The 14,516-nt window shown below is 33.9% G+C and overlaps 1 long non-coding RNA gene across 1 annotated transcript; it reads right to left on the bottom strand.

The window, feature by feature from the left end:
• Positions 1-8,312: 8,312 nt before the first annotated feature.
• Positions 8,313-11,859, bottom strand: LOC127834697 (uncharacterized). Its single transcript, XR_008028063.1, has 4 exons — positions 11,727-11,859; positions 11,281-11,376; positions 10,791-10,879; positions 8,313-9,888 (listed from the first exon to the last, which is right to left on the bottom strand). It is a non-coding gene; the product is annotated as an uncharacterized LOC127834697 (long non-coding RNA).
• Between the last annotated feature and the right edge of the window lie 2,657 nt (positions 11,860-14,516).

The following is a 14,516-nucleotide window of genomic DNA, read 5'->3' as shown; positions in this document are numbered from 1 at the left end:
AACGGTTAAATCATTCGCCAGACCAAACTTTACCGCCATTAGACTGGCATAATCCTCGAGGATATGATGACGTCGCCACGTTTTGCATTAACGTTTACTGATATAATCGATTATATCCAGTCGCAGATTCGTCCTAATACCAAATTTGTGTCGTCCGAGGTGCACTCTGTCTGATTCCCTGCATAGCTTTAATCAAAATAACAAACCATGTGATAATTACCTTGTACAACCGTCCCCGTAGTACCGTGGGACGTAAACGCTTTCCCGTCATTTTGTTTGAGGCATTTTTGGAACAAAATTGATGGCTACGTTATGTAAATATTTTTAAAAAATACTTCAAAGGGACCTTTTCACAGATTTTGGCATGCATTGAAGTTTGTCATTAAATGCTTTATATTGATAAATTTAAACATTGGATTTATAAAGCTACAGTAAAAAACAAGAATAAATATAAAGAAAGAAAAACAAGAAACCATCAACTGGGCTCGAACCACTGACCCCTGGAGTAAGAGTCGATTAGACCACTCGTGCAATCCGTGCTCAATTGGTGATGTATTTTATACTTTAATTTATGCAATCCTCGTAGTATCACACGTTAACAACAGAACTCTCAACATCATTTAATCGTTTCGCGTTGCAACGCTTCATAATTTTCAGGTTTTTTAATCGTCAAAAGATCCAAATATTGGATATTTTAGAGGATGGTTAATGTTCAGCATTACTGATGCCTCACAAATATCATAACTACAACGAAAATTTGCGTATCTGAAGCATTTTGTTTTAATTTGTCGATTTTCCGAAACGTGAAAAGGCCTGTTTAATTTGGATTGTTTTTCCTTATGACGCATACTGAGTTCATATGAATTGCCTTTTATTCGCCATTATTGTGACCATGGTGGATGGAATGTAAATATTGAAATACGTAGTTATTTTAATGAGATTGTTTGATCTTATGACGCATTATGGTCTCATATGAATTACCTTGCATCAGCCATAGTATATTGAAATGTCGTTTATATGAGATCAGCACTCGCCATACGATTAAACGATCCATCGATTTTCGTTCCAAATGCTTAAAGTCAAATTGCCAGAATGCGTAGAAGTCCTCACGGTAATTGGAGGCGTATGATGATCGATTAAAAAACATGCAAACAGTTATTTCAAAATCAGGTGGTTAAGTCTATGTTATATTTGAGGTTTTAATCAACCCTTTGAGTCACTGATACGTTACAATATTTTTTCAAGAAAGGAAATGAATCCAAGGTAAGTTGCTGAGTGTAATTACAAATTTATACGCGTAAATGTTATAAACACACGAGTCTAAGGTGTATTTCTAGTGCTTTGTGGGTTAGTCTGTTGCGAGACAGAGAGACTGGAAGACTTTTTAAACCGCTAAATTATAAGCAAAATGTACACGACCTTTAAACCATAATTTAAAACTAATGCAATACTGGAATTGTTGTTACAAGGAATTGTTGTTACCAACTGAATTCCTGATATATGAGGAACTGTTTTGCAGAGGGTAATTTCGAAACAGCCTTTAATTAACAATTGCAGCTAAATACTTTTTATAATTCCGTATTCTTACAGATGAGAATCTTTATTTACGGAAAACCGGAATAATGGAATTAAGAATTGCTACATAATTATAAAAATGGTATTTTTACGCAAATCTAAGAAAGAAATCACCAGTTTATAAATGCATGCGAATCGTATTCACAATAAAGCTATGGCTATCAGCTGCCAAAGTAAGCTTTCAGCGAAAGCTATAAAAAGCAATGTTTTTGAATGGAGACAATCAAATTCCATTTGGATCCTTTCATCCAATTTTATATTAGCGCCAATTCTTAAAGTCGGAGACGAAATCTTGGACTTTGCAAAGATCGACATAGTTTACAGAAAATGAAAACAATCAAAGTACTGATAGTACTGGTGTGACGATGCTTTTGAAGAGGATTGATATAAAAGCATTTATTTAAGCTTATCTTCATCACCACAATTGTGTATGTGGGTACGAAAAGTTTGGGTAGGAAAAATGGTTGACTTATGCCAAAAAAATGGGTACGAAAAAAATTGGGTACGAAAAAAATTGGGTACGAAAAATGTAGGGCTCGAAAAAAGTATGGGGTCCGGGAAAGTAGTACCCGTGGGGAACTTGATCCATTCAGCGAAACTGGGAGGCGGGTTACATTCTCGATCAAATATAACAAGAAATATCTTTAAAAAATATTCGACGTGTATTTTCTGTACCACTTATCGTAAAAAAACTTTCTATTACAGTAAAACGCTTGTGGGTCATAACATTACGTTTCAGCATATAAATTCAAAACTTGACATGCTCTTTAATAACACCATGCTCTTTAATTTCACATGTATATCATACCAAACTTTATATTTCGTTGTTTCCTTTTCTTAGTTAATGATGCTATGTGTACGGACGTGATTTCACATGCCCATGTGCATGAACATATAATTTTTCTCTTTTGATTATTGTTTTTTTCTCTAATTCAATAAGCTTAGGCATGTTTGTTCGTTAAGTACGGCAATAATTTCATGATGATTCCCGAAAGTAGGTATGAGCACATAGTCGTAAGAGCACTTGAATACGTGAGTTCGCCCATGAACACATGGTAAGGTTAACAAAATCTCCGCGATATGACCTAATATGTGTTTAAAACAGCAAGCAATATCCAACAAACGAATGAATTATCAAACATAGTATGTGCACTGATGTGGCTCTGTAATTTCTGTTTGAAAAGTTTATTAATATGCAAAATGAGAAAGCACGCATAAGAGCGAATTTCACAGATGTCATACGGCTATTATGCTGTTTATATACCATAGTCGCTACAACTTTTACAACAGGCAGGTTCGAAATAATTCGTTTTCTTTACACTCATGATCGCGTTGAAAGTTAATTATACACGTTTTAATTTGCAATTTATTTACTGAATCATGACAAATGTCAAATACAATACAGAAAATGCATAGTTGTTTCATTGATCTATAAACATATAATGGATTGAATATAACTGATTTAAAACTAACGTTTTCAAACTATTATTAAATATTTTTCCCAGAATATGCTGCCCTATTTATAGCTGAGCTTCCTATACATTTATCAATGATAATCAGCGAGGTATGCCGATTAGAAAAATCGAGCTATCTCAATCGGACTGGCTCGGTCTTTTACATAGGTCGCCATTGTGAAGAATGTTTGCATGGTATGATAACTTAGAAGAGCTGCTTCGCAACATCGTCAAAAATGCTACAGCGTGTCGCATGAATCGCAAAAACACACTTAGTGTCTGTGAAATAGTGTAGAAAGTATCGGAAATCTATTACAACGATTAGATTATGTTAACAACTGATTAGTACACGCAGAAGAAATGATTCATATATGAAATATATTTAATTTTCAAGATTGCAATGTATGTATGGACGATTTCCGTACCAACTAGGAGTTAGAAATATCGTATATGTGTGTCGTCCACTTAACAAAAAATAGCTCTACTGAGTACAGCCTCTGAGGACTGAAAACTGAAGACATCACAAATTCAAACAAAGTTCCAGTTTAGACAGTCATTGGCATTTTCATGGTCTAACCATAGATTTGGAATAGCATTAGTCAGATGAATAGGAATCCCAATCGAACAGTGCCAAATACAACATTATGACGCTATTATATGGCATATACACGTATTTTCTCGAATGACTGAAGTATTCTGAAATGTGCTAGTTTATCTTTATAACTGGCACCATGTAGGAATTTTTTTTTCTTTTCAAGTAGGAAATTTACACTTTGAACACTTCAACGACCGAGTGTATATATAGCTTGATCAGATTTGGCCAAACAAGTGCAGTAACGAGAAGTGTGATCTTTACGATAAAATATTTTATTGAAATACTGATATCTAAATGACCTGTTTTGATTTATGAATTTTCTATCCACTAAATACCATGTTAATGCATTCTGTAATTATTTACACAAGACAATTAAATAAATTAAATTGTAAGAACTGCATAAATAGACGTAATAAAAAAGGGCTATGGATCTCCGCCCTTCCTCTCAAAGTCTTCTAGCATAATATGAAATTTCCGTTGAATCTCTTAAACGTTTTTTGAGTAATGACCTACACAATACAATTACACTGTGTTATTGGTCTGGGCAAATTAACATAACGAAGGAAAATGTTCACTTATCCGTATTGTTTTTCTTCAGATGTACGAAATTTACAAAGGGAAATAACTCTGCTTAAGAATGAGGTATGGTGCTTCTACTTTGTACATTCTATGAAGACCATAATACATGTATGAAGTTTCATTTAAACCCATTCAATAGTTTTCAAGTTATGATTTGCTGGATGTTAGGATGTTCTGCACAAACACATGAACATAGGGAAATAACACAACAAATACTACGCAAAAGTTATAGTCTGTGTACCCTGCAAGTGCTCTGAATGTCCTTTGTAAATGTATGAACTTTTATTTTATCCCCTTCAATATTGATGAATAGACGCTTCGTACATGAAAACATAGCAAAGGTCAATAACTCTGTCCATACTGTGAAGCGAGTTATCATCCTTAACAACGGTATATTTTCTTAAAGCCGTCTGTCATTATATGATTTTTTAAAATACGTTATTTCTTGCGGAGTAATGCTGCATTCAAGGAACTGGCTATGCACGTAATAAACAAAGGACAATACAAATACTTTAAAAATTAATGTGTTCTTTACAGTCTTCTAACAACAATTTCACTATCAAATGTATATATATAAGTATATATTTGATGGTGAATTTGTTTTCGTTGGTTTTTCGTTATACTTTGATTATTTTTTCTTCAAAATGATGTTTTACTTATTAATATCATAGCCACACGCTAACCACCTGTGCTAGAAATGCGACTCCTTAAGAGATTCGCGGGATGGAATGAGTGTGGAGATTGTAAGAGTGTAATTTTGAAACATTACTGTGCTCCATTAAAACTATAATAAGAAAGGCAGCTTCATCATCTCCGATTCGCTTAATTTAATATTATTATCAATTATGTTATCATGCTTGGTAATGATGTATGCCTTATGGGGTTGCTCCAGATTAATACACCGAGGATATATACTACCTCTGTAACCGGTAATAAACAATTATGCGGATTTAGTGATGTTCGAGTATTTTTTTGTCAGATACATTTCGAAACTTTTTGTCTATGCAGGTTTATTTCCAAAGAATGTGGACTCATACCAAAAGCTGTTGTATTGTGTTTATTTTCATCATTTCCGCTGTAATTATGATATGGAGAAACAAAACAACATAGCAAAAGAAACAACTGGATGCCGTAATTTAGAACCAATGGTCGTTGTCGAATCAGGTGCTACTTAAAAGTACCCCCGGTACTCTTAAGTATACTACAATTTGATGTTGAATTTAGCCCGAATTGTCGTTGTCGGCTCAGGCACTACATAAAAGTACCGCCGGTATCTTAGGTATATTTAAAAGTACCCGCGGTACGGACAATATACTAAAAAGTACTCCGGAGTATGGTCGCGTGCCTTTAAGCGTATTTTCCGTATCCAGGGTACATTGTAGTTTACGGAAGAGTACACGCGGTGATTTTATGTAGTTCATGAGCCAACAACGACAAATTAAGAGCACCGCGAGGCTAAGGTGCTACTTTAATGAACCCCGGTTACTTAAGTATACTACGAAGTAACCGGATTCGGATGTGTACGGTTGTAGTTGTTAATGTAGTTTTCAATTAATTTCAATGCTTTTGATTTGGTTTACTTTTTTAGTTACATGTTACATGTAACAATACCGGCGAAAACTATAAAGTGATCAAACTATAAGAATCAATTACAACAAAAATTTCATTTGCATTTTAGTCGGCGAAATTTTGGTACTACAAAAGTATTACGAAGGAGAAGTGCTATTTTTCATTTAAATTTTATAAAAACCAAACGAAGTTTCGCCAGTTCAAACTTTTGTAAGTGATTATGTTTATCTTTACACAAGAAGAAATGTAGAAATTTAGCAGTTTTAATGCAAAAGGGCATGTTGCATGGAAGATAACTGTGTATGCTGCTCCAAACATGAGAATTTTTGAATTACTTCCCTTCTTTCAGTCTATGTGGTACTGATAGCCGTTATTCTGTATTGTAAAGTGAATATTAGTTGTTTTTATGTTCTTTAAATACGTTAACAGTTATCTGTTCCTGTTTTAGGAAGATTTGAACGACTGTCATCACAGTTATAGCACACCTCGTTACCCATTTGGTCACCCGTCCCCTGATTGTTTTGGTTTCCCAGCATTGAAACAATTTGATCTATCACATATTCTTATATTGAGCTTTTGTAACGTCGTTTTTCGTCCGTATACCCTGAGAACACGTTAGAGGCCACGTTTGCACGCTTAAATACAAATGCGTGAGACGTTGTCCGACCATTTGTACGAGTGATATCTCGGGCGAACTCTAAACTATTTTAATTGGGTTAAAATATATCACTCTAGAAGTCACATGTTGAGCCCACTCTTCACGACACTTGTACAAAACATTTGTTTAATCTCGTCAGAGTTTGAACATGATTGCGGTCTTTTCAATAAAAATGCACGCGGGGGGGGGGGGGGGGGGGGTCGGTCAGATTTCCTTAAATGGGTATAGAAAAACATTTGTAAATGCTCAAGAAGCGAAATTCTTAGTCAAAACACAATAAGTTTCCCCCAGAACATTTCGTTTGAACATATCTCACCCAAATTAAAAAAAATACCGAACTTGCAAAAAACAAGGACGCCTGGGGGTGGGCAGTTTTCCTTATAAGGGTTGCGTGAAACTTAAAACACACTTGACGTCACACTATTTTGCAAACAATAATTAAAGTACTGACAGTACTTGTGTGACGATGCTTTAGAAAAGGAAAGATATAAAACATCAATTTAAGTTTATCCACATTACCACAATTGTGTATGTGGGTACGAACATTTTGGGTACGAATAAAAATGTGTGTACAAAAATTTTGTTTACGAAAAAATTATGTAAACAAAAAATTGGGTACGAACAAAATGTGGGTGCGAAAAAAAATTTGGGTGCGAGGAAAAAATTGGGTACGAAAAAAAAATTGGGGTACGAAATAAAATGGGTACAAACACAAATTTGGGTACGAAAACAAATTGGGTACGAAATAAGGGAAGTAGTACCCGTGGGGAACTTGACCCATTCAGCGGAACTGGGAGGCGGGTGACATTCTCGATCAAATCTAAAAATAACTACATTTGGGGTTTTCCCAGCGTCACAGCATTTGAAGTGCCACCTGGCAGTTTCGTGTTTGGTTCCTGTCCCGAACCTCTCGATAAATTTGAAAAAGGACGGGAAACAAGCTGCCTTTACCTTTATCAATGAGAATCAGCGAGGTATGTCGATTGAGAAAATTTAGCTTACTCTATCGGACTGGCACGGTCTTTTACATAAGGTCGCCATTTTGAAGAATATTTGCATGGTATGATAATTTAGAAGAGCTGCTTCGCTGAAGCAGCATCGTCAAAAAGTGTACAGGGCATTTGTTTTATTCATTTCTTAGCTGAATTATCCCGATCATCATGAACCTTTCTCAAATAATTAAATTATTGTTCTATTGACATTTTTTTCTGAGTTATTTTTTTAAATTTAGGCCCTTTGAAAAACATGGTTGCCAGGATTGGGGCAGTTTTCCCAATATATGTCTGTCGTGAAACACTTTTGTTCCTTTGCGTGTCAGTTGACCGCCTTTGGGCCTTTTGATCTCTTGTTGAAATGACATTTATGTATGTTATAATGTCTTTATTTTTTTGACATTTTGTACTAGTTCGGTTGTGAAGCAAAATGCTTTCACATAGTTTATATTAATACAACGTTTGGTATTTATTTCTAATGGATGGACCAACATTGAAAACAAACGTTCTCAAGAAGTGGTTTCGTGCTACAATTATTTCCTTGTATAATTTAAGTGTAAAAAAATCACTTTTAAAAAAGCATCAAATACCACATTTTTTGTTTCAAATATTTATTTACATTATGCTTAACGCTAAGAGATAAAAATGCCAATGCCAATGTATACACTAGATTTTAGTCACATAAACATGCATAGTAAACTATGTAAACTATACAGGCTTATGAGTAAAGTATTTATGCAGGAACACGGAAAACAATTTCCTTTTTCTAAATAACCAGTAGATGAATTAAAGTTGTTTTTATTTCTACGTCATGTAATTCATGTTCGGAAGATATGCGATTTCTGATCTTGTTAAAATAACACTAAATCAATGACGAAGATAAAACACGCTTAATTCCTACTTATAATTTTTCAGTGATAATAATATAAAAGTGACGTCATCTGCTTTTAAATATTAGACGTATGTAGAAGTTTATGATACAATTACAGGTATAACAGTATGCATTTTTGCCAATATTTTATGTAAATTTTAGTAATAATGTTATATATATATATATATTATTATATAGATGTACATACAAATGCGATTCTGCCGACATCAATACATTGTATGTTCTGTATATGCTTGTTAAAGATGAATCAACGTGCCCGAAAATGAGCTATATTTCTCTGAATCTGTATACAACGTGCTCCCATGTGTGGAACGCACCGAGATCCGGTCTCCCATGGCAACCGATATTTGTTAAACATGAATCAATGTGCCCGAAAACGAATTATATCTGTGTCCATCTGTATACAACGTACTCGTCGATGTTGCACGCACCCAGATCCGGTCTCCCATGGCAACCCACGTAGATGCCTGCATAGTAACACAAGGATAATGTCCACTCTGTTCATAGTATGAGGACCTTTGTATTGTCTTGCTTTGGTGAACGATTTCAAAATAAGCATTTGTCTTATATGAATTACAATATTGAACCGAGAACAGATACATTCCAGAGACAGAGGCAGTAAACATTCCAGTTGCAGGATTATAACATTGACCTTCGTTGACCTCCACTGTCGGGAAGACTACATCCTGGTATTGTTGTATAGTTGTATGAGAAGGAAAGCGTGCATGGAAGTAGATTGTAGGAACTTTTAACTGATCTGAAATAAATAAATATTCTTCAAGCTAATAATGAATACAACATTTTATAACATGATCTACGCTCCGGGAGTGAAATAACGTAATGCTAAATATGGAATATTTCGCTAGTCAATTGTTCCAAGAGTTTGTATCACTCGAGTGGCTTGTGTGATGACGTATCACACGAGAGGCGGAGCCTCGAGTGTGATGCGAAATAGCACAAGCCACGAGAGTGATACAAACTCTTGAAACAATTGACTAGCGTAATAGTCCTTTTATTATATACAACAACTAAGAAAACCGTTAACAATTGTATTGTTTACTTTAACAAAACTGACAAAACAATGACAAAAACGGTACGCCATAGTTTTTAAGACGCGTATGAATACAGTTTATGTAAATTAACGTGCAAACATTCGAACCGGAAAAACACAGGTTTCCGACACGCTTACCTTAATAAGCCAGGACAACTCATTTTATAAAATTTTAAAAAATCTGGGATACTTATACATATTCTTTAAAAAAACACTTGAACAAAATTAAAACTCTTTATTTGATTAAAACATTGTTGCCAAATAAGCAAGATATTGATATTTCAAAAATCGGATTGTCTGTCAGTTTTTGACAATAAACACACTATCGTACTCCCACACATGTATTGAAGGATATTTGTGCATATAGTACCCAATGCTTACAATTGCATTTAACATGTTATTTAACAAGCTAAAACTGTATCAGTTTCTAAATATTTTCTTTGTAATTGTCCATTAACTTGTAGGTGTAGATCGCCTGATCACCCGAACATTTCACATTATACCATGTCGGGTATTCAGGAAACTGAAATGAACAGTGTATTGTTTTTGTTTCACGACGACATACATGTTAATGATGTTTTAATGGACACAACTTGTTGGCTTGAATGTTAAATAAATTTAGAAGATTATATAAAAAAAATATAGTGTATTATATCATATTATTTGTTCCGTTCTATTAATAATCCAATGCCTATGAAATAATAACATGATATTTAATATACAAATATGAGTATCTCATATATTACTTATATATTTTACTGAACATATTGAATATATATTGATGAAAAACTTAAAATGAGAACTTAAATTACTGAATTCTGATGTATCTTTCTTTTCCTTTTTTGTAGATAAATGAATACACACAGCTTTACTTAATTGGTGTGTTCAGTGAAAGAAGCGCTTTTTTCAATCCAAATAATATAAACACGTTTGTAGTGTTAACAGAACATGTTTAGATGTTTTGAGAATTGTTACTCTGCTTTAAATGGACTATACTATAGTACTAGAATGTTAAAAATGCATTTAACATTATACTAGTGAATACCTTATGGGATAATGAGAATACAATTTATCTATGAAAAGTTGTACGGAAATTAATTGGAAATTTCATATAAATTCAAACAATGTTCTCTAAACAAAAATTACTAATGCCAAATCTATAATTTATGATTGTGCTAGTGAAGTATGATAGGTATATATCATGCAATCTTTGTCAAATATACGTAAAATATACTCTGCATTTGAATGAATTTTCTTTTTTTTCCTCAGTCTTATGCAAGCAACATTTTATAATTCATTAACGGTATGTACCTGACAATATAATTATTAACTTGCCACATTTTAGTGAGCAAGTGTTTATTTCAAATACTGCATGCTGTACAATTAATTAGTAAAGTGTTTAAAGCATGGTAACACCGAAATGACCTTTATGTCAGACCGCATATTAAATATCTACTGGTACTGCAGGAATTTCGCTTTTTGTCGCTTCCTGAAATCCGGGCTTGATGGATACTCTTATGAAAAAAACAAAATAGCATATTACGACACAGTACCATACAAGATTTAGCAATCCCAAATTAATTTCTTAAACAAAATCAATTAAATTATTCAGAATTTAAACTGAACTGAATATCTTGCGCTGGCAATCATTCATAAAAATTATCTGATTCGATTATTCACAAGAATTCTAATTCACATTGATATTTGCTGATTAGTGTTTATAACATTCAAATGCTTAAAAAATCTATTAGTAGGATTTAAACTCTTAGCACAATATATATAATGTCCAGGAATTATAACATAACGACGGGAGTATGACATAACACGGTTGAAACACTTGTTAATTTAATTCATTTTAAAATTGGCCGACTGGTACATGTTTATTAAGCTAAAAATATAAGCTTGAAATTTTAACCTCTTCTTTCTACTCCAAGTCCTCTTCTGTAATAGAAGACTCAATGTGCAGCTCCGAGTCGGAATCAGACAGAAAAAGGTCCTCACTCATGACAATCTAAACAATTAATGACAATTGCCAATAAATCTTAATGATTGAAAAATAGTTGATATGTACAGTATTTTTTTTTATCTTTATCAAAGTTGTTCTTCCTCAAACACTGTTTTACAAGTCATATATGAAAAAACTACGATGTATGCAGCCTTTTTTAAACATAATACATGAACACACATTCCATTGCAATAAGAAAACCCGCAGGAATTTTTTTTATCTGAATTGTGATCTGCAACCGAAATCATCAAAATATAATGGGCGAGAAATTGACAATGACGACCATGAAATATTGTTTAAATCATATTTACTGACAAGATTCTACTATAAAAATCAGAAATATATCATTTACTTACGATGACATGTGGCAAATACTGAAAACGCAGCCAGAAATTCGTGCAGAAGTATAAACAAATGTGACTGATTTGAAGAATGTTCGGCAGGGGAAACAACTCCAAACAAAATAGTTGCTTGAGGCTTGCGACAGGGAATTTTCGGATGGCTAGCGCACAAATGCGCATAGGTTTATAACAAAAACCTTTCGTAAACTTGACTCAAAATGGATAAAAAAACGCTAAAATGATATTTTCAAACATTTATAACGATCTTCTCTTATCTTGCTTCTACCTCAAAGTTGGCTTAAACAAGTACCAGCCGTGAAAATGTATACTCTCATTTAATAAAAAAAAAACGCCTTGTTAGCCCGTGGTGTACCTCTTTGATGACATTCAACTTGCAAAGGAACAAACTTTTCATTGGTCGATGAAAATAAATCCGATCAAAAGTAATCATATGATAGCCGATATTCCCCAAAAACAGCCGTCCATATTTAGAAAAGGCGATGTAAACACAACGTTTAAACGCGACAAAAAAATTGTAAGGCCAAAATCGACAAGTTATCGGTACAGTTAAGATGATCAGTATATATTTTAGCAATTGCATTAATGTTTTTACTCATAAACGTATCATTTATTGTGTATTTGTTCATCATTTCATGCAATGTTTACACTGCGACAAATACAATCTGCGCATGCGCTAGATGAGCTGTCCTGGCTACGGGCTTAATGCCATCGTTAATCGAATGTTTATAACAATTTGGTTGACAGCTTTAATCCGATGTTTATAACAAAAACGTTGAAACGATATGCACTTCCACTTCTATTCTTCCACCGTCCATGTCTTTATCGAAACTTAGTTTAAACCACACTATTTTATTGTATACCTATCGAAATAAACATTTAAGCATAATAAACACACACTCCAAAATACGTTTTGAATTCGTTCGATATTTTTAACAAATAGTTTACTGTTAAAAAACACCACGTTCGACATGTCCTTAAATTCCAGAGAGTTTAGATAAAACTATTGTGTTTCGTCACAGAATTGACGTCACACGGTGTACTACGTTATATAGTTCGTAATATAACATATTTATATTTTCGGTGAGCGGAATATGACGTCATTAAATGGGTCGAAGTAGTCCGGCTAGTATGGTAATACAGAATTGGAAACAGCGAGAAGCGTAATACGGGATTTTTTATTTCAACGATTGATACAACCTGTAATTTGTTAAATGCATTAAACCGGTATATAATAAATTTTGTTTATTACACGGGTTTTATTACACTAGTTATATAACTGTGAAATGACGTCATTTTTTGACGAAATGACGCCATTATTCCAGCGCATTTCTATGGCAAGCGGTTTGACGCATAATCCCAAGAAACTAGGTTTCTCATGAGAACCTAGGTTCTCAGAATAAGAACCAAGGTTCTCGCTTGAAGATTGCACATGGCTTCAAGAACCCAAGTTTTCAAATGAGAACCTAGGTTTTCATGAGAACCTAGGTTCTTATTTGAAAACCTAGCTTCTCATGAGAACTAAGGTTTTCAGAATGAGAACCTAGGTTCTCATGAAAAACCTAGTTTCTTGGGATTATGCGTCGAACTGCTTGCCATATCCGTGGTTTTCATTTGGGAATCATAGGTTTTCTGAGAACCTAGGTTCTCTGAGAACCTAGGTTCTCTGAGAACCTAGGTTTTTAAAGAACCTAGGTTCTCATGAGAACCTAGGTTCTCTGAAAACCTAGGTTCCATGAGAACCTAGGTTCTCTGAGAACCTAGGTTTTCAGAATTACGCGTCGGACGGCGTAAACTTGCTCGTTTGGAATACGGGACACATATTATTCAGGGCGCAGGATCAATGGGGTTCACATGATTACACACGGGCTTGACAGAATAAAAACACGCCGTTAAGAACTTTATTTTTGCAGATATCTCAAGTTATTGAAATATGTTTGCAAAGTCTTTAGTGCATAAGTTTTTTTTGCAGTGTTGCTGATTTCTTTAATACGATTGAATAATACATTGTTACACATTATCAATAGAGATAAAACTTTTATTTATACCATATGATTGCGTACTATATCACAGCCATACTTAAAATAGAAAACTGTACCGTACAGGCGTTTGAGGCCCGAACAAGGGAACTGAATATCTGAAACTCATTTAATGCTGTAACAATGTATTATGTAACGATTGATCTGAATTTGTTTCAATGTTAATCTCAAAATAATATTTACAATTAAAGATGTATTTTATAAACAGTTTAATTTTTTATTAACGTGTTCAGACCAATGTCGACCGATTACTTTACTAATTTCATTCCTCAAAAAGTTTTCTACAAGTTTCGTAGAATATTACTAAGCATTGTCTGAACATTGTTACAAAAATGTTCTTGGGGAGTAACATTCACGGTTTCATGCCTATTTCTTATCATTTTACACATATGCCGCCAGCGTGTACCAAGCAATAGGAGACAACTGGGGGTTAATTATGGCAAGCGGTTCGACGCATACTCCCAAGAAACTAGGTTTCTCATGAGAACCTATGTTCTCATGAGAAACTAGGTTTATGAAATCCCAAGACACCAGGTTTCTCATGAGAACCTAGGTTATCATTTGAAAACCTTAGTTTACGCTTGAGAACCTAGGTTCTCATGAGAATCTAGGTTTTTCTTGAGAACCTAGGTTCTCATAGACACATAGAACTAAGGTTCTCATTCTGAGAACTTAAAGGGGCCTTTTCACAGATTTTGGCATTTTTTAACTTATTCATTAAATGCTTTATATTGATAAATGTAAACAT

This window comes from Dreissena polymorpha, chromosome 6 (genome assembly GCF_020536995.1).
Source record: "Dreissena polymorpha isolate Duluth1 chromosome 6, UMN_Dpol_1.0, whole genome shotgun sequence".
Taxonomy (NCBI): Eukaryota; Metazoa; Mollusca; class Bivalvia; order Myida; family Dreissenidae; genus Dreissena; species Dreissena polymorpha.
This window is presented reverse-complemented; position numbering and strand designations above follow the sequence as displayed.